This window comes from Phoenix dactylifera, chromosome 11 (assembly GCF_009389715.1).
Source record: "Phoenix dactylifera cultivar Barhee BC4 chromosome 11, palm_55x_up_171113_PBpolish2nd_filt_p, whole genome shotgun sequence".
Lineage (NCBI taxonomy): Eukaryota > Viridiplantae > Streptophyta > Magnoliopsida > Arecales > Arecaceae > Phoenix > Phoenix dactylifera.
In genome coordinates this window covers 7,912,635-7,932,994 of record NC_052402.1, presented here as the reverse complement: position 1 = coordinate 7,932,994, position 20,360 = coordinate 7,912,635, and the positions used below count along the sequence as shown (strand labels likewise).

Genomic DNA, 20,360 nt, shown 5'->3' with positions numbered 1-20,360 from the left:
ATGGCTTGATGATATCCCCCCTTTGACAAACTTTGTTCCTAGTTTGTTTTCCTCCAACTCCAACCTAGACCAAGAGTGTGAGGATCCGTGCGGGCGTGTGTTTAGTCCTACATTAGTTTTTCGCTGGGTAGATCTTGGGTATTTATACAGGATCAAGGAACCCAAATAGTAACTTCTGGCTAGACATTTTGGGTGAGATCCTGAGTTGTTACAAATGGTATCAGAGCGGACCTGGCCCATAATCTATGTGGACTAGGGGACACTGCAGCACGGATCCATTGGGGCTAACCATGAGTCGATCGTGGTGTTTGTGATTATATTTGAATGGATTTGAATCCTTAGCCTGACGAAGACGTCAGGGCTTGAACGGGAGGAGTATGTGAGGATCCGTGCGGGCGTGTGTTTAGTCCCACATTAGTTATTCGCTGGGTAGATCTTGGGTATTTATACAGGATCAAGGAACCCAAATAGTAACTTCCGGCTAGCCATTTTGGGTGAGATCCTGAGTTGTTACAAAGAGTTGTTGATATGTTAGACTCCTCCATTAGTTTTGGAATCCAAGTCTCTTAATCAACCTCCCCTAGCACCGGCCTGTGACCATGATGCTTGAGGATCTAATTGCATGAAGTCAGGGTGTGCAGGTAGAAGCAAAAGTATTTTCCCAATAGAGTTGTGGAAGCAATAGTTTAGAGATGCTTATGAGTAAATGACAATCTAGAGTGCATACTGCTAGGATAAACCTGATAGGATTCAAACAAAGACTCTCTCCTATCCCTGGAAGGACACAAGAGTTATCTAGTAAGCAAGAATATAATAAATTATTTTTATATTTATAATATTTTAGATGCAAGGGAAAACAGAATAAACAAGCTAGGATAAGTACAAACCAAGATTTAAATAAGATAACTAGTTGGACTCTCACTAATGGAATCTTTCGATCCGGCCAGAGTTGCACTAATTGTCATTTGGATTTCCTCCAACATCCCAGCTTTGTGTAGGGTTTTCAGAGTTGCACTGGAAAAAAAAAAAAGAAAGAGACCTTGGAGGCATACGTAGTTGCAATAGAATTGCGCTATAATGTAGGTAAAGTCACACCATTAAAGAACATTTACAAGAGTTTCAAAGCTTTAATTTTGTTCACTACTTCATGCACAAAAGGCTATCTAAGTTATTTATAGTGTTCTAAGGTATATAATAAAATAGGACTTGTGGGCATCCTTAGAATTTGACTCCATTAGTACAAACTATAATAAAAACTAGACTTACTCATGAAGTGGGGCAAAAACATGACTTCTGAGACATCTGATAGTAACATAACTGCCGTCCAAATCCATCTGACATTATAGAGATATCGTTAGTCAACTCTTGACCTATACAAACTCAAAAAGGAGAGGTTTTGATATAATGGAAGGGTTTATGATATTAGATTACTATCTAATTGTGTGGATTATATCGTCATTATATATAGACTACCTGACACCACCAGAACAACTTTTCATCTTTCAGCCATAATTTTCGTCTGACCTTTGATTGACAAATTCAAGCTATATTGGAAAGCTTACTCAATAATGGATCTGATGGTAGCTTCATCTCAAATATCTGTCCTATTTTTGATGAATTTGAAATTGAAGATACCTCGATACAACCTGAAAATATTTTTGCCAAGATTCATGCTATTACAATACCAAAGTCTCTTGAGCCCCTAAAGAGCCATAGTTGGTGGCCGAGAATCACCATATGATGGTACTTGGCGCACAAGTGCTCAAAAACTTAAATATTTGAAACATTATGATGAATTAAAGATATCGTTAATTTCAAAAATTACTAAAAATAACATAAAATTTTGTGATGAAACTACTTTCATAACAATGATTAGTCAAATTTTGGGTGAACTCCTAGGTTTCCAATGTAAATGGCATTGCATCAATCAAAGATTAGTCAAATAATTTATAGGTAAAATTGTCACAACCTAGGAGTTCACCCAAAAAAACTAGTGAAAAGATATTATTTGAATTTCTTGATTCTGTATAAATATCCAAGATTTATTCAGTCATAGTCGATATAAGGCTAAACACATGCCTTCATTTTTACATGCTTTTCCTGTTTAAGCTCTGGTATTCTTGCTAAGTTAAGGATCTAAATCTATTTAAATCTAATCACAATCACCATAATCACTACCACCAAAGGACTTCTGACTCCAAGTCTATGTAGAGCTCAGCTGATGGCACCTAGGCTACCCTTAGTTAAATCAACCTAAGTTATTGCCACATGGATTTTTGCATCTTGAAGCACCCTTGTAACGAAAGAATAGTAATAAAAGATATATTGTGGATATTTTCATGTTTGAGTTGAGTACTGCCGGTGGAAGGCCTTGGAACACTATACATACCCTGTATTCTCTCTTCTTTTACATCATAGTAAATTGAATAAAGTTTTTAATGCTCTCTTTTATGGATGTCCATGGCAACATGATTTTGTTTCATTCTAGTGCGACTTCATAGCAACTTTCAAATCACTTTGAAGGTTCTTCTACTAGTGCAATACCCTATACAAAGCAAATGCAATATTGATAGAGATATAGGAAGCTCGAGTTATGGCTGAAGCGACTCTAGTTGAATCAAAGGATTCGGTTGGTAAGACTCCAACTAGTTATCCAAGCTTAAATTACCTTCTTGTTATCTTATTTAAATCTTGCCTCTAGTTATTCTAGTTTAGATAGCTTTCTAGTACTTTGTTTTCTTGCTTTGATGTTAGTTTCTAGATCAAGCTTTCTAGTTTAGATTAGATTTCTACTCTTCTTTTCATCTTTATTTGCTTCCATAGTTATTATAAAATTCAAAAATTATTATTTTATTATTTATTATTTATTACTGTTATATTAGAAAATTCTATTTTCTCTTGGAGTTGGAGAGGTTGCATTGATTTCCCTAGCCGACATAGGACTACCCTAATAAACTCAGCCTCGATTTTGTCTAAACCATATGAAATCTTGGTTAATTTACTTGATTTTATTTATATTATTTATATTATTTTATACAACAATTTCTAGGTTATGTCATGATTAGCATAATCATGACTTTGTTTAGTGTACATCTTTGTTTCTCTCCATGAAGAGAGAAATAACTAAACCAAAAGATATGCCAAAGTTAATTTGGACTCTCACTGGTAATCTAGAGCTTTAGCCCAAAAAAATATGCACCATGACAGCAGAACTCTGACACACTTTATTATTTTAAAGTTCAAGCTGCAAACTTTTGATTGCATTGGACCAGATCTTTCACTATTTACAAAGTCACACCAAATGGAAGACTTGAAATAGCTGACAGGTGGCAATAAGCTTTAGTTGTGAGGGAATCAAAGCATCCATGGGATGTGCCAATATGTTCGCCTAGATTACCTAAATCTAAAGAGAAAACAATCCAGTTGGTCTCCTACATTTGGCTGCCCCTTCCTTCTTTAATGCTCTTTTTTCTTATCATCCAAATTTGTTTGTGTTGTGGCCTGCTACCCTCCAACAAAGGAGCATGCAAAAGATCCATTCGTTTTCTGATCGCCTGCGGTCTAGAGTGTCACATCCTGGTCCCCCAAAGCAAAGAAGCACAAGGCACCAAACCAGTTGGCCTCTGTGACCATTAAAAACAACAACAACAACAACAAAAAAAAAAAAAAAATGCTACTACTTGAAATGGTAAACGTGCCTCCCTTCAAATTAATCTTTGCTTGGCTTACATGTTGCATGAAAGTGTATGTCAAGAATACCTTCTTTTTGAATCTATTTCCTGTTAATTGTTTCAGGCTCTACTTAGGTGTGACACCTTGATCATAGGCAAGCTACAAGTAGGATTACAAGTCTGAAAGCAGTTCAGACTCATTGCTTGTTAAATGGTCTGTTAATGTCCTTCCATCAAAGGATAAACTAAGACATAAATAAGCTGATTTTTTTTTAAAAAAAAGTTTGAGTCATTAAAAACAAGAGAGAGAGAGAGAGAGAGATTAAGTGCAGAATCAACTAGCTAGCCTATGCTTGAATAATCTCATAACATGAGCGAGCCAACCGAAACATCCTACACTTTTATCTTCTTTCATTTGTAGCTTAGTTGTAATGTTTAGCCTCTTTTTATCCTTGGTGTACGTTCTATCAGCTAGGTCACATTGTATGATTGAAGCAAACAAACTCACCTAAGTCCCTCAATTAGCGAGTTTGGTTCGTAGCATTTTAATATCTAAAAATTTAAGCATTGCTGAATGGAATCCACATTCATATGCATTGATTAGCAATTTGAAGCCTAGCAAGACTGAATGGAATCCATGTATAGCAGAATCATGGCATGCCTATCAAATCATATGCACCATTCCACGACACATATTCAACCACCTATACCATTCCACAGTATACATATGACAATAAAGTCTTAGTCAGATCTTAACATCTTGGGCACTCAAGGTCATTGTCCCGATTTTTCCATGGAATGGAATATGCCACTATTCTACCCTATCCCGACATTTAGGACATGGAAAGTCCGACGACATGCCAAATTGATAGCTACGACAATGATGAGACACTCCTGTTCCGACACTAAGGATGGTACCCACGTGATATCCAATCTAGATCTGAAACCATGCTCTTGAATTAATGCGCTCGACAATCCAATACAAGCATTTCAATGCACGTATTCTTCCATTGAGTTTCGAGTTATGCATGGGACATACATAACATTTGGTCTCTCGATCATGGTCCCAAAGTAATTCATAGTAGTTCACAGCCTACAAGTGTGGGGCTTTCAGATCCTGGTGTCCCCTCAGTGAAACATTTTTAAGTGCCAAGAGGCCCAAGGGTGCGGTACGAACTTTGTTTGGAAGCTGGCAAATCGTACTCCCTCGGAACGGTCATTTAAGAACAGCGTCGTAGAGGGTGGTCTCTTTATGCACTCATTTGGTATCGGTGACGGTGGTCTCCACTGAAAGTTGCACGGAAATTTTTTTGACGCGGTAGAACTCACACCAGACAATAATATGAGCCACCATAGTACCAAAAAAAATATATATATATATATACGGGAGTACAAAGATGGTCTGCCTACGTGCCAGAAATTTGGAACATATTTGGCTCGTAAAAAAAAAAAAAAAAACCTTCTGATAAAAATATTTTTTTTAAATACTGATTTTTGAGTAATATAATATTTAAAAAATTATATATTTGATTAATTATGAAAAAATGGCATATTTTATAATGGCTTATATTTAGTTGAGTTTCTACTTTTCTGTAGATATTATATAAAATATGCATTATGCTCTTTATAAAGAAAAAGATCTAATCTTACTATATTTAAAAGCTTAAGAATATATTTTTTTTGAAAAAAAAAATTTAATTTTCAATTGGAGGAATTAGATTTTTTCATACACTGCGAAATGTAGGAATCTTATTTTTATGAGAAAGTTATTTTTCTATCTCTCTTATTTGAAAGCTTTAATTAAATATGAGATATTTTCTTTTTTAGTTGACTATACTTTTTTTCCAATGGTTCAAACTTGCACATTAATGACCAAATCGGCCAAATCTTTGTAGTTAGGAAATTAGGACCACCCGATCAACATTTGGTACTTGCTAAATGTGTGAAACACATTGACATATTTAACACTCATAGGCACTAATTCAACATTCAAGATTCAAAGTTACATTGTCTTTTGCAATTTTACTGAGAGGAAGAATGGGTGATATTTAAATCTCATCTTCTCGAGCCCTCATGCCTCCATAGCGGATAAGGTGTCTGTTGGAATCAACAACATCACCCATGTGGGAAGGGGGGGGGGGGGGGGGGGGGGGGTTGATATGAGCAGAAGGAGATGAGAGCTCCTCCCAATATCTTCCATGTGAGGATCCGTACGGGCGTGTTTTTAGTCCCACATCGGTTATTCGCTAGGTAGATCTTGGATAATTATACAGAATCAAGAAATCCAAATAATACCTTCCGACTAGCTATTTTGGGTGAGGTCCTAGGTTGTGACAAATGATATCTGAGAGGACCCGACCCATAACCTATGTGGATTATGGGACACTACAGCACAGATCCATTGGGGCTAACCACGAGGCGATCATGGTATTTGTGAGTAGATTTGAATGAATTTGAACCCTTAGTCTAACGAGGACATCAGGGTTTGAACGGGGGGAGTATGTGAGGACTCGTACGGGCGTGTGTTTAGTCCCACATCGGTAATTCGCTGGATAGATCTTGGGTACTTTTACAGGATTAAAAAATCCAAATAATACTTTTCGGCTAGCCATTTTGGTTGAGGTCCTGGGTTGTGACACCCCATGCCCCGACCGATGATCCCCCCTAGGCCCTCCTCCCCAACTAGGCTCAGGCGTCCATCGCCCCACGACCTGAGCGCCTAGATGCTCTGTGCTGCCATGCATATACTGCCACTTCCTCTTCTCCCCACTCATGGTCCCCACCTCCTCCCCAGTGATGCTCCAGCTTTTGCTACCCCACCACTGAGTGCTAAGATGCTCCAACCCACCACCCACCTCCACTTCCCCTCCTCCCCAATACCCACCCTCGATATCCACCTCCTTGTCGATCAATTCTCCTTCGCCATATATAAGGTCAAGGGCTTCAGCATCCGGCCGCCAAGCTTTGATTACCGTCACTCCAAATCGTCCACCCTACCACTCACAGTAGCTTCCCTTTCTCTGCAACAAAGCCCTCCTTCCCCACATCTGCCCTTGATCCCTACCTCCTTTTCGGCCAATTATTCTTCGCCATATCTAGGGTCGAAGACCCTAACCTTTCTCTAACCAAGCTTCAATTACCGACAATGACCCACCTCACCCCAATTTAGCTCCAACCTTCCTCGATCCCTACCTCCTCGATCAACTGGACCCGCATTCATCTCAAAATGCTTTGAACTTTATCATCATTTTTCTGCATAGATCTCGAAGCAATCAGTTGGTGCTCCAACAGCGTATCATCTTTTTTTAATATCTTTCTCCTTTTTTTTATTTTTTTATTACCATCTCATTGTTTTTTTCTTTTACTTATCCGCCGATCTCATCCGATTTTATTTCTCACCATGGTGTTTTTTGAAATTATTTGCTTGAGACTATATATATTATTTTCTTAATGTCACGTCTAAATTACAGATGTTTTTACGAATAGAGATGTCACAAAGTATTTTAGTTTTTTTCTCACTTCGTGTCAAGAATTATATACATGGACTGCTTGGGAAAAATTTAAAAGTTTCTGGCCAATAGGGTTTTCCAAACAATTTTGAAAGGTGTCTCTGTAAATTCTTTCTTGTTTCTTGTTTCTTGCTTCTTGTTTCTTTTTTTTTTTGGAGGTTTGCTTGAAAAGGAGTGCAACGCTGCAGCAGATTTGAGTGTTATTATGTACGTCCCTCGTGGGAATCAATCATGGGATACCATTCTGCCAAGAGCAGGCATATCCTTTAACAATGGAGGTCAAACTGCTGGGGCTTGAGAATATAATAGAGAAAAAAAGAGAGCAGTGTGATTTGGTAGGCTGGTTGCAGCCGGGGTCGGCATACCTTACATCTGATCGTTGTTGTTGGGGCAGAATTATGGACAGCCTGAAATGATATCTCATATGCAAGGCACGTTTTCGGTACCGATAGGATGTGCCTTGAGGAAGACTTTTTCATGGTGATTAACTGAGTTCAGAGAATGAACAGGAATGGGGTTGACCATCCACTGCTTTGTGAGATCCGCAGATTAGCATAGGAGTTTACCTCCTTTCAGGTAGCGCATGTGTTTCGGAAGACGAACAGAGCAGCGGACTGGGTCGCCTTATTTGTAGTCCGGCACTTTGGAGAGTTTATTTGGACGGCATTGATAGTTCTACTTTTTTTTTGTATTTTTTATTTTTTTTAATTTGGTAGGATGTATTCACGTTAGAACCGTATGAAATGCTGTTTTTATCCAAAAAAAAAAAAAAAAAAAAATTGTGATCGATGTGGAGAGTGAGAAGAGAGAGAGAGAGAGAGAGATTTCCTGAACTCACGTGAGACATAGATGTCGTCACATGACCTGGCCTGATGGTGTAAGAAGTAATAAATATTAAATAGATCCGTTGTCATGGGAGAAGTGAAATCCATAACAACAAAGTACAACATGGACTCGTAATTAAACCATTGCCATCTTGTGACCAATAAAAATCCAACCCAAGGAACATTTGGGAGAGTGTAATGTTCCGTGGATTCTGCCCATACCTTTGACCCCCTCCCTCCATCAAATGTTGCCAACTTTCCTGCTGGCTCCAAAGAAAACATCCTTACCACTTCCCAAGCCACCCATGAATGTGAGTTCGTTCCCCAAGGATGGTCCTCATGGGAGTCCACCGTAGAAGGAATTATATCCTACATAGTGTGCACACACGAAGGTGCACGTTATCAATCATAACTATTCATTTCTATAGCAGTGCACCGAGCTGAACGCACCTTATAAAAACAAGCAGCTATGATTAATGGTGTGCACAACCATATGGTGCATGCTGTGTAGGATATAATTTCTTCTACTATATAAGGCTCTTAAGATTCAAAATTTGTTATCATTAAGGTTCGCCGTCTGGATACCAAATCTCGTACCAACGCCACGCTAGCACAGTATCGGTACCAACCGATATGGTATGATATGCCCTATATCGACCGGTACAACATACCTTGATTAGCATCATGATCATAGCCCAAGTCTAGGTCTAGCATGACAAGTATATAAGCCAAGTCAGATTCAAGCATAAGATTTTAGTATCAATCCAGCTAGTAGGCTTGATTTAGAATATAATTTGATTGGTATGTATAATTTTTGCAGCTGATGCTCAACATTTGAGACTACTAGTAAGTAACGTCTACCTAATTTATACTCCTAATGCCCAAGTGAATTATAGGGGAAAAAATGTTTTAGTTTTGGACCTAAAAGTAGATTAACAATGCGCCAAACTAGGTCTACTCGAATCACTTGGAACGCCAGGGTTGCTTTGAAAGCTTGCGTCGATTTAGAATATAAATTCCTAAATTCATATGGGATACAGCCATATATTTGCTTGGGTTGGGTGGGTACCACATCACAACTAGTTCTTTGTAAAATTATGTTCTATTATGTCCTTCTACTTAGGAAAATCTTGGAGAGAATTTCTGATACCCAAGATGTTTCTTGGAAGCATCCTATGCTTTAGATAAAGCCATCACTTTTGTGATTTGGAGGACCCTTTTGAGGCTTTCTATTGAACCCTTCTGATACGTAGAAATGGAGGGACTTGTTTTCAGTGTTTCCACTTTCTTTCCCCTAAGTGCACTTTCCCTGTTTCACGTCTCCCAAAACATCAAGGCCTTTTCTTAAGGCCACAAAGATGCTCCATCTTTTCCAGCTCCCAAATAAAACAAGCCTAAAAATGGACCAGGACTAAACATTTAACTTATCACTAGCATTGCAAATGGCCTATGGTTGAAAATGGCTCAGGTTTGGATTAGGTAGGGGATAGCTCAATTCAAATCCAACATTTCAAATTTCCACCCAAAGCAATCGAGCAGCTCAATGGGTCGATGAAACGAGATTTGGAACCCAAAAGGTTGAGCCAACCTAGCATTTGACTTTAATATACGGTCGAGTTAGGTGCATTGGAAGATGCCCTAATCGTTATCGATATCTTGCAGTGTATGTTGATGTCGTTTAGACATGAAATTAGTTAGAAAAGTCTTTTATATTAATAAGTAATTTAATCAAATTTTAGATGTGTTGATGAATTCTAGTCCCTTTGTTCTCAAAAAAATTCTATAACAGTCTCAGTGCGGCTCAAAAGTTCTTCTAGGTAAGTTTGGAAGAAAAGAGCATCTCATTGAATATAGATCGGCACAGATGGAGATATAAGAAGCCTGAGTAAAAATTGGTGCATCTCTAGTTGTATTGAGGAAATCGATTTGTGAGATTCTAGCAAGTTGTCATAGTTTAGAATTTATTTTTCTTGCATCCAAAAAATAATAAAAATATTTTTTTACTTAATTAATTAGAAAACAAAATTCCTCTAGTTCTTAATCTGAAATTTTCTCTTTCACTTTCTAGAGTGAAGGTTGATGTTCCCACTGCCCATTTACTTGGCGGGCCAATTGGCCTATCATGGATGTTAGGTTGGGTTAAATCTAGTGTACATGATTTTGTGCTAGTTGCTTTTAGAAACATGGTTAAAAAGTTTTATTTGAATGGTTGATGCTCTAATCTTATCAAGATAGAAAGGGCCTAAAAGTCTTAAAAAATGATTAGATCCCTTTTTTCTACCATGATAGGGAATTGTTGAATTACTTATAAGACCAGTACTTTTTTTTTTTGGCGCTAAAATGGATGATTTATGCCGTCTTAGTACGGATAAATAAAAAAGTCAAGGAACAGCAAATCACAGAGTGCTCTGGCAACTCCTTCTCCCCCCATCTAGAGGACTTCTTCAGAGTGATCAGCCACATACGAGGCCACCCAATACACGGCTCCGTTAGCATCTCTATAAACATACATGACCTGAAATGCCACGTCGCTACTAACCATAGCCCGGATGAATCGAAGCAAGGAGTGGCACCCATCCACGCCGCTAGTACCTCCTGGATCCAGCCAATCACCATAGCCGATTCACTCTCAAGCATGACTGCTCTAGCCTGCAACATGCACCGAGCATGCCCCCAAACTGTTAAAATAGTGAGCCCTGATGAACTTCTATTAAATTTCATGTTTGCTTGTTTTCTCCAAAAAAAAAAAAAAGCCAAAATTTCTTTGAAAGGGGTATGTATTATTACCAAATCTAGGATTATAAGGAGAGAGAGGTATCCACTGTTTTCCTTGCTTGTAGGCGATCGCTATCATTTTGGCCGTGCCTAAACAAAATGGACACAGTAGCGTCCGTCGCCTCTCTTTACTCTCCTTGTCCAACCTTTGATTGAAAGCAAAAGAATTCAAACGGAGTGCCGTGTCAATGCATCCATCCAACATTCCAAAACCTACAAGGGCAACATTATCATGACATTGCGAGGAATCAGAGATAATTCTAAGTTGCACAGACTTTGCTAATGGATGCAAGTCCTTGGCTTCTAGCATTATCGTACCTTAAAGGTATTTACTATAAGGACATAAGCTTGTGGCTTTAGAACATAATTGGGCATGGCATGATAAGATCTAGTGGATTCGAAATACCGAAAAAAGTGTGCTACATTGTAATGCTCTGAAAATTGAAAGGCAAAGCCAATCGAGACGAGCACAAACGTTCTTAAGGGACCAAATAAAAGGAGGCTACAAATGTTCCATATTCATTCAACTGTTTGTGATGGTGGCCGACCATCGGCCGGCCGATGGCCATGATAGGCCTACCGACATATGTATGGTCCCTTCACTCAATTGGATTTGGTACTAATGGCAATATGGATTAGTTGTTTGAGTAACAATATGGCGTGGAGTGCATTGTCTCCTTTTCAATCAAAATATGGCTTCATGAGCTAACATTTATAATTATACGGACTTGGTCTAGTATAACTAGTTTAATCCAGGAAGGAGGTAGCTGGAATAGTGTTATTCCAGACACGGTCAGGGCTTGTTTTAGATTGTACCAAGCAAGCATGTGCCTGGAAGCTGGGGTAGGCATGGTATCTTACCAAAAGTCCAAACTTAATGTTGAGCCCGGAAGAGCAAGAGAAGGGTATACGAATTTCAGGAAGGTCCGAAGAATGTGAGCACGGAACATCTGGATGATGATAAAGGATGGAGTGATCTTTTAGGCCAAGCATGTATTTAGAGAGGCCAACGGAGCTGCCGACTGAATGACTGCTTATGCGGCTAACTATTCAGAGTATATCTTATGTGAGCTTGTGTTTTATAATTTTATTCGGTATATTCGTATATGCATTATATGATGATTCTGTTAAATATATAAATAAATATGTTGTAAGGGAAATGTTCTCAAAAAATTGTTGTATGAAAAATTGAAAAAAAAAGAGAAAAAAAAAGAAAAAGAGAGGGTGGAGAGGAGTGGATATTAATATGGCAGATGGTGGTCGGCTCACGTGTTCTTTTGGCACCCAGGTCATTTAATGGCGATGACTTGTATCATTCATCCCTTCATTGCGCTTTGTTTCCATTCCCATGACCCATACCTTTCACATGCCCAGGTCCTCTCCGAAAGTAAAATTAAAAGGCCAAGACGAGATACAAGGGCTCGTTTGGTTTGCAAAATAGAAGAAAAAAAAAAAATTGATTAGAATTTTTACAATAAAAAATAATATTTTTATAAAAATAAGATTTATATTTTATGAGATTCTTTTTTTTCTTTCAAAACTATCATTAAACAATCATTTCTTTTTAGATTACAATAAATATTTCACATAATATTTTAAAAAATAGATGTCTAACTATTCTCTAATATATTTAAAATGAGTTCTTAGCGTATGTTTGATCAAATTCTCTGATATGTTTCGTTTGTAAGAAAAATTAAAATCAGAATTAAAAAATCAATTAAATAAACAGTAATTTTACAAAATCAATTAAGCAAGTAGTTATTTTTAGAAAATTAATTTTTTAAGTAAATTCAGTGGAATAGGATTTGAATACTAAGAGAAAAGTCGGATTGAGAAATCACTCATTTTAATTTCCGTGTTTGATATTCCGAACCAAACATAATCTTAGTTAATATGGCAATTGATGATGAAATTTTATATTTTAATGGTGTCCTAAGGAGGCTAGGCATGATGAAATTTTATATTTTAATGATGTCCTAAGGTGGCTAGGCAATTAATGGGAGAGATGTATTGCCTAAAAATTACACGAGGGCTGTGCTCCAACTAAAACCAAAAGCAGGTTACATGGGGAAGAGATTGTCCCATAAATGAGTTCCAGTCCAGCCGTACTTAATTTGGTCTTCCATTGTTATGTCATTGCCTAGTTATTTGGATTTGTTACCAAGCTTTTTTTTTTGTGCATTTCTCCTAGGAGAGTGAGTTGTGTTGTACGACTCTTAGAACAATAAAAGAAAGCTACATTGTAGTTGCATCTCAATGGAACATTATTAGGTAAAGTTTTGTTAATTTAAAGCTAAGAACATTCATGTAATTTGGATAAAACCAATTGTATGGTTAAAGTAACATACCCAATCAACTAACAAAATTATCCTCTTGCTCCCTCCCCATTGATGTCACCATGGGCAATAATTATGAAGATTAAATTTTAATTATGTACATCAATCCTCTATAAATGTATATATATATGTATGTAGGTATATATGCCGGTATTTATGCATCCACTCGTAAGTTGAGAAAAATTATGTTATTTTAATTTTAAGTTAGGGCAACTTTTTTCCTTGAAACTAGTTAAGGAAAATGATTAAATTGCCTTTACTTTTGATTCTAATTTAGAAGGTAACATCTTTAGTTGTATATTTGATCCTCTCAAAATAACACTAGTATTTATTCTATTTAGTTGGATGTTTGAGGACTTACTGGAAAATGATAAATCAAAAATATATTAGAGCAGATGATAATGTGGATTGCGCTTAAATGTCTACTAGTATATGGCATGTGCAATGCATGCGTATTTTTAATTTTTAAATAGTAGGATTTATCTAAATATATAAATGCTAGAGCAAAGATTTTAACCTTCTCCCTCATGCTTAACAACCACATGCTCTTTTTTTTTTTTTTTTTTTTTTGATAAGGCAGACAGATCATATAAGCTTAGTATGAATACATCTAAGAAAATTAGAAAATAAAATATTGTGAAGCATGATCAGGACAACTCCATTCATCTCACAGTAGGTGTCTCTAACTACAAAAGATGTGCACTCCCTCAAGCTCCTCCAAACGAACAACTATATGCTCTAATGAATGCAAGATGAGAATAAGAATGGGATGATAAAGAAATGCAGGGCTAGGAAACATGGATGATTAGACACCCTCATGCAAGGTCACATTTAAAGAACTTGGATTATGTAGTGAAGATGTACTTGAACAGAGTTCAAACTGCCTTTTGACTTGTAAATTAGTTTCTCCCTTTCCAAATGCAAGGCCCACAATTCTCTCCTAGACATCGGACCTCCCACCGCAGAAATCCCATCCAAAAACTCCTCCAAGTCCTTCTCCTCGATCCCCTTGCATTTCATCCTCTGCCCGTCACTCCGGTGCGTCCCCACTTCCACCGCACCGGAGTGACGGGCAGAGGATGAAATGCAAGGGGACCGAGGAGAAGGACTTGGAGGAGTTTTTGGATGGGATTTCTGCGGTGGGAGGTCCGATGTCTAGGAGAGAATTGTGGACCTTGCATGCCTCTGCTCATCAGATAGTGATACTTAATTAGTATCACTAATTAAGTAGTGATAATTAGTTAATCACTTTAAAAGCAAGCACGTGATGGAAAATCTTCCTTCATTAGTTGATACTTCAAGGGGGTAACTAAAAAGGGGTAAAGTGCATAAAGAAGAGATTATAAAAAGAATAATCAAGTCTTTTCGATGTACTTCTGTGTTAGTTGTCAAGGAATTCTGTGATCGAATGCCCTCCATTCACAAAAAATCAGCTGCTCATCTTTACACCCACATTCTATATTCATGTGCATTTACTTGGTGCGAATAAATATTTCCCATGTCATGATAGCCATTAATTGCTTTACCAATGCAACAACACAATCCTAGCTCATATGTCTGACTTAATTTTTGTAATCTTTTAATGTAGCACATTTCTACACTACAATCTAAATATAGGTTCTATAAGTGCAAGCAATTTGTGAGTTTGTAAAATGTTCTAGTATAATCAATCAGTCCTTTAGATCCTTTAGTCGAGGCCGATTTTATTTTCTTCGGAGTTCTGATGGAAATGATACCTTATGAGTTGAATTCAAGATCTCTTTCTAGCATATGCATTGAGAAGAGAGAGATGGCAACTGCCAGATCCAAGTTCCATTAGCTTGACCTAGTGACTTTTACTCATTTAAATTTTCAAATCAAAACCAGCAATATTTCCCAATGCATAAAGAGGAAAGAATTAGAAAGAAGTTAATTGCTCTACAGCCCAAAATTTTTGGTTGCCACTTAAAAATCAAGGTCTATTCAACAAAAATTTACTTCCTGGTCCCCTGTTTTTGTAGCCATTTACCTTTTCGTAGACTATGTAGAAAACAAGGAATAACCATGTAAAAATTAAATACAAGTGAAAAAAAAGTGACGGTGTATGAAATTCACAGAAACATGCATAATTATACATCAGCAATAGAATGTAAACAAAATATGACTTCGAACTAATCATCCAGTGGCATCAAGATTACCAAAAATTGGGAGATCGGTCATCTTGGCAGTAAGACGATGAAATCTTGGTTTATTTTTGTCGAGTCAAAAGATGAGTTATTTTCAGAAAACCAAGATCTTAGTCAGTATTATTGAAATTGAGTTATTAGAATATTGGTAGATTAAGTCAAACCATGGTTGTCTACCATTTTATAGCATTCATTTCAGCATTTAGTTGTTAAAAATATATAAAAATGTGCGAAGAAAAGGTCAGGAAATCTCGACCAATATGATGATATCTTATCAGCTGATATCTATCACGATAAATCCAGATTTCAACTGGAGGGTCTTGATACTGGATATAAATCAAGATTTCAAGTGGAATGAGAACTTAGAATTACAGTCAAAACAAGGACTAGGAAATAATTTTAAAGAGAAAAAGAATCTGTTCTCAAAGAAAGAAGAACCTTTTGTAACATTTTTCTCCCTTTTTTGTTCCCTTGGTGTTTAATGAGGCAACCCTTCTGTCCTGGCAAAAGAAGGCATGGAGAGATGGAAGTTGAGAAGCATTTATGTGGGAAGAGCATTTGTCCAATGACCACTTCATTTAGAACAGGGGAGGAGGAAGATGAGCAAGGAATATCTCATTCTCAATCTCCAACAAACTCCACATCCCTTTAAACCAATTACCAAGTGACATGGGTCACAAGTGACAAGATCTTGCTCCCACCCACTGAGTGACCATCTTGTGAAATTTTTCGACACAAGTTGACAAGATAAACCAAAATAAAAGGAGAAATAACCTACAGTAAAATAACGTAGCCCAAGATAAACCTCATACCAAGACAGGCCTAAGAAGAGGACGGGCATTAAAGGGTGGTCAGATTTCAACAGTATTTTTTTTTTTTGTGCTCCCAAGTGTTATTACTCTTTGTCAGAGAACTGAACCCAAGACACAGAGAACAATAAAAAAAAAAGTAAATATTAATTCTGGGACAGTGAGAGGAAAAGTATGCCTCGAAATGATTTTGTAATCCATTGCTCTATGATTGCGTTCTTGTTGTGTTCTCTTTCCTCTTTGGTTATTTTTTTCTGACACAAAAGAAGTCATGATAGCCTTATGATGGGCAGAACCTCCAATGCCCCCATTTCTTTCGTTCTCCTCTCCCTCTCTCCCCCTCTCCCTCGCTCTCTTTTTTTAAATTTGCTTCCTCTTGGAAGGGATGACCAAGTGGGGCCCATGGACACAGGACTTCTTACTTCCCTGTGCTTTCACATCCCAGAGTACCCTTTTTTTTTTTTTCTTTCTTTTTTTCTTTTGCGTCTCTGTTGGCTCAAGAGTGGTCACCCATAAGGCCATAAATGACCAAGCTCATAGAGCTAATATTCTAGGCCTGGTGTTTTCTATGACTTCTTGTATACTATTGCAGCTGCCCGGGTCCAGAGTACTAACACTCAGGCCAGACCTGGTCAGCCCGGCATTTGCAGTGGAAGGGGGGAATGAGAAGCTTTTTACTGTGACAAATGCTTGCTTTACCAGCTTTTTCTTTTCATTACTGGTTAGAAAGTGAATGCCACACCTAAAAGTTTATGAACAGATTTCAGTTTAAATTAGATCAATTATTATTGTCATTTTTATTGCTATTTGTTGCTAGTAGGAATTCATAACGTACTCCCATTTGTAATAATTCAGTCTCTTAGCCCAGGATTCCAATTTATGATATACATAGGTAGGCAAAGATTGATAATAGCAAAGACAAATTGATTCTATTTTTACTATCATTTGCCTCGTGGCTAAGCTCGATGAAAATTGGGTGAAGTAATATAGAAACCTCGCATAGATGTTTAGCTCGCTCGTTGAGATACTTACTGGCTAACATCTTGCATGAAAGTCTATAAATGTTGCGAGACCATATAACATATTGATAAACAATTTTCTCGAAAAATAGGTTTCTAATGAAACAATCAAATTGGTAAGCAGACATATATCTAAGCTAACAGAAAGATTATTTCTCTTCTTCAGTTCAGGGATGAAAAATAGTTGGTTGATGGGTATGTTTTTTTGTCTTGACACAGAAGAACATAGACATAACCAGCAGCCTTAACCCAACTATTTGGGGTTTGATGTGAAACAATCAAATCAGAAAAAGATGATGGAGATTACACTGAGCAGATTGTATTCATTTTTCGAAATGGATGGTAAAGTAACTCTAGTAGCTTGCACTCTAATGGTTAAGAATGTAGATGAAATGCCTAGGATTCATGCAGACATTATTGTCAGCTTTCATGAAGTTCTTTAATATGGCTGACATTCTTCACATTTTACTTACATTTTATTTTGGGGAAAAAATAGATATATTAGCTTCTCGAATCAAAATTCCAGAAGCTTATTAATGTTGTTTGCAGGCAAGGGGTCAAGGAACAAATTTTATCTACTCAAGATTTAAGGATTGGAAGATACCTAAAGAAATGATGATGAGAAAAAAAGGAAGTCTTGAAGCTAAAGTGTTCATGAAGAGATCTGGTGACATCAGACAGGATAAAAGGAAATGTATATCAAATGATCCATATCATTTCAAGCACAAGATTAGTGTCAGAAGAAACACCACCAGACATGTGGTCATCCCATGGTTAGCAGGTCATCCAAAACACTCGAAACCGCGTTAATATTAAAGGTAAAACCAAAGTAAATGGAACAAATACATGCAGAAGAAACTACTTACAAAACAAAAGATGTACAAGTAAAAGCTTCACTAGACCCAATTTAAAGCAACATTATTGAGCAAGAGCAAGATTTGTATCAGAACAAACAAAATCATGTCGACCGAACAACATCTAATACAAGATAAACTTATTAGAGAAAACATGTAAGGAAAAAGGCTCATCAACCCCATCTAAAGCAGCATTATTGACCACCCCTCAATTTACAAGGTTCACCATCATGATGGACAATAACGTTAAGATGAAGGGTTACTTGGATGCTTTCTCGTGGAACAGCACTGATGAGGTCATTGTCCACTCTGCCGGGTATATAAAAGTTCAGAAGAAAGAAAAGAGAGCTAGCACCATCTCCATGAATGGGATGGCAAACCTCTTCATCTCACCTCCCATGGTAGCAGACTTAGAAGCTCATCATACTCTGCCTCTGCAATCCACATCTGCCACAGATAAGAACTCATCATAAGTTATTCGCACCAAAAAACATGATACAAGAAACCCAAATATATATTAAGCATTCATGTTTCCCAGATCATTCACACAAATATAATGATCAATGAAATGATTTGTGTTATGTCATTGATGTAATAACCCAGGACCTCACCCAAAATAGCTAGCCGAAAGGTATTATTTAGGTTCCTTGATCCTGTATAAGTACCCAAGATCTACCCAGCGAATAACCGATGTAAGACTAAACACACACCTGCACGGGTCCTTACAATTGATATGGCGCATGGGAATTCAAAATGTATATGTTTCGAGTGCGTTGGTACCTGCTGAAAAGTGCTGAGGGATGCCAAGATGGAGCCTCCGGTCCAAACACTCTACTTCCTTTCTGGGGGAGCCACCACTTTAATCTTCATGCTGCTTGTGCTAGTGCAGTGATCTCCTTGCTCATCCTGTCAGCAATGCCTGGGAACATGGTGGATCCACCACTCAAAAACAATGTTGCCATACAAATCCTTCCTTATATCCACGTAGCACTTCATGATGGAATTGTAGGTAATCTCAAGTAACAAATAGTAATTCTCTGTTATCACATGAACAAAATCGAACTAATTACATTCAAAATTCAGAAAAATTCAAGCTATTAGTCATTATAGCTGTTTCATAAGACAATCGAAACTCATCTACTGCAAAAGTATATATATATATATATATATATATATATATATATATATATATATATATATATATATATATATATATATATATATATATATATATATATATAATCATCGAGAACACGATCTATTTATTTTACAGAAAACAGGGTCAGTGTGTGAGACAGTTAAAAAGGTTTAAGGTGAACGAACCCCTTACATCAAAGAAGAAAAAAGAAATGACAGATACACATTTTACATAAAGTAAAGAGGAAAAAAAAAAAAAAAAGATAATCATGAAATGGCTCCAATGAAGCAATTACTGGTGTCAAAAGTATGCTAAATTGCCACTATCTGAAATTATCAATAATGCCAATCCATGTCATAATTCACCTAGATCCTCCCAATTTGCTTATTGGACTTATTCATAGTCTGGAGTCAACATGGAGTACATACAATCTAGTATTTCATCTGCTGTTTCTGTCATACAAATGAAAACATTGTGCAGTAAGTCAAGAAAGTGAACCATCAGAGAGACTGATACAGACAGGTAGTGGACTTGCTCACCTGCTGTGCGACCTCCAGCATAAAGAGACAGAATAGCCTGGTTGGCTACCATACATAGCTGGAGTGTTGAAGGTCCAAACATGATTTGGTTTGGGTCACCTTCTCATGATTGGCCTTGGGGTTAAGAGGTGCCTGTTCTTCTGGGGCCACACGAAGCTCATTGTAGAAAGTATGATGCCAGATCTTCTCCATGCCATCCCAATTACTGACAATGCCATGCTCAGTAGGGTATTTCAGAGTTAAAAATACCACGCTTGGATTGGGCTTCATCCCCAACGTATGCATCTTTCTGGCCCATGCCAACCATCACACCGGTGCGACGTGGACGGCCCACAATGCTAGGGAAAACAACCCTTGGAACATCATCTCCAGCAAATCCAGCCTTGAAAGTAATCAAAAAATAAGTTGGAATTCTTTAATACCTTTATGCACCCAAACTACATATTGGAAAGAGAAAAAAAGAAAGTGCCATGGAGTCCTAACATTACAATGTGTAAAACATCAAGCTTCAATGTTAGTATTAAATATTTGGTAGTTCGCATTAGAAAAAGTTCTACATCATGAAGGATTCATCAAGTCCTGCATGGATTTAGGAAAATAGATACATACATGGGAATAGTTGAGGAAGAATAATATAAAAAAAATCCAGAATGTGTACCTTAACCATTCCAGTGCCATTGTCACATACAAGAGGCTGAAAATCCTCGGCATCTGCCACCTT

General features: G+C 37.3%; 1 pseudogene; it reads right to left on the bottom strand.

The window, feature by feature from the left end:
• Window positions 1-18,005: 18,005 nt before the first annotated feature.
• Window positions 18,006-20,360, bottom strand: LOC103706793 (annotated as a pseudogene).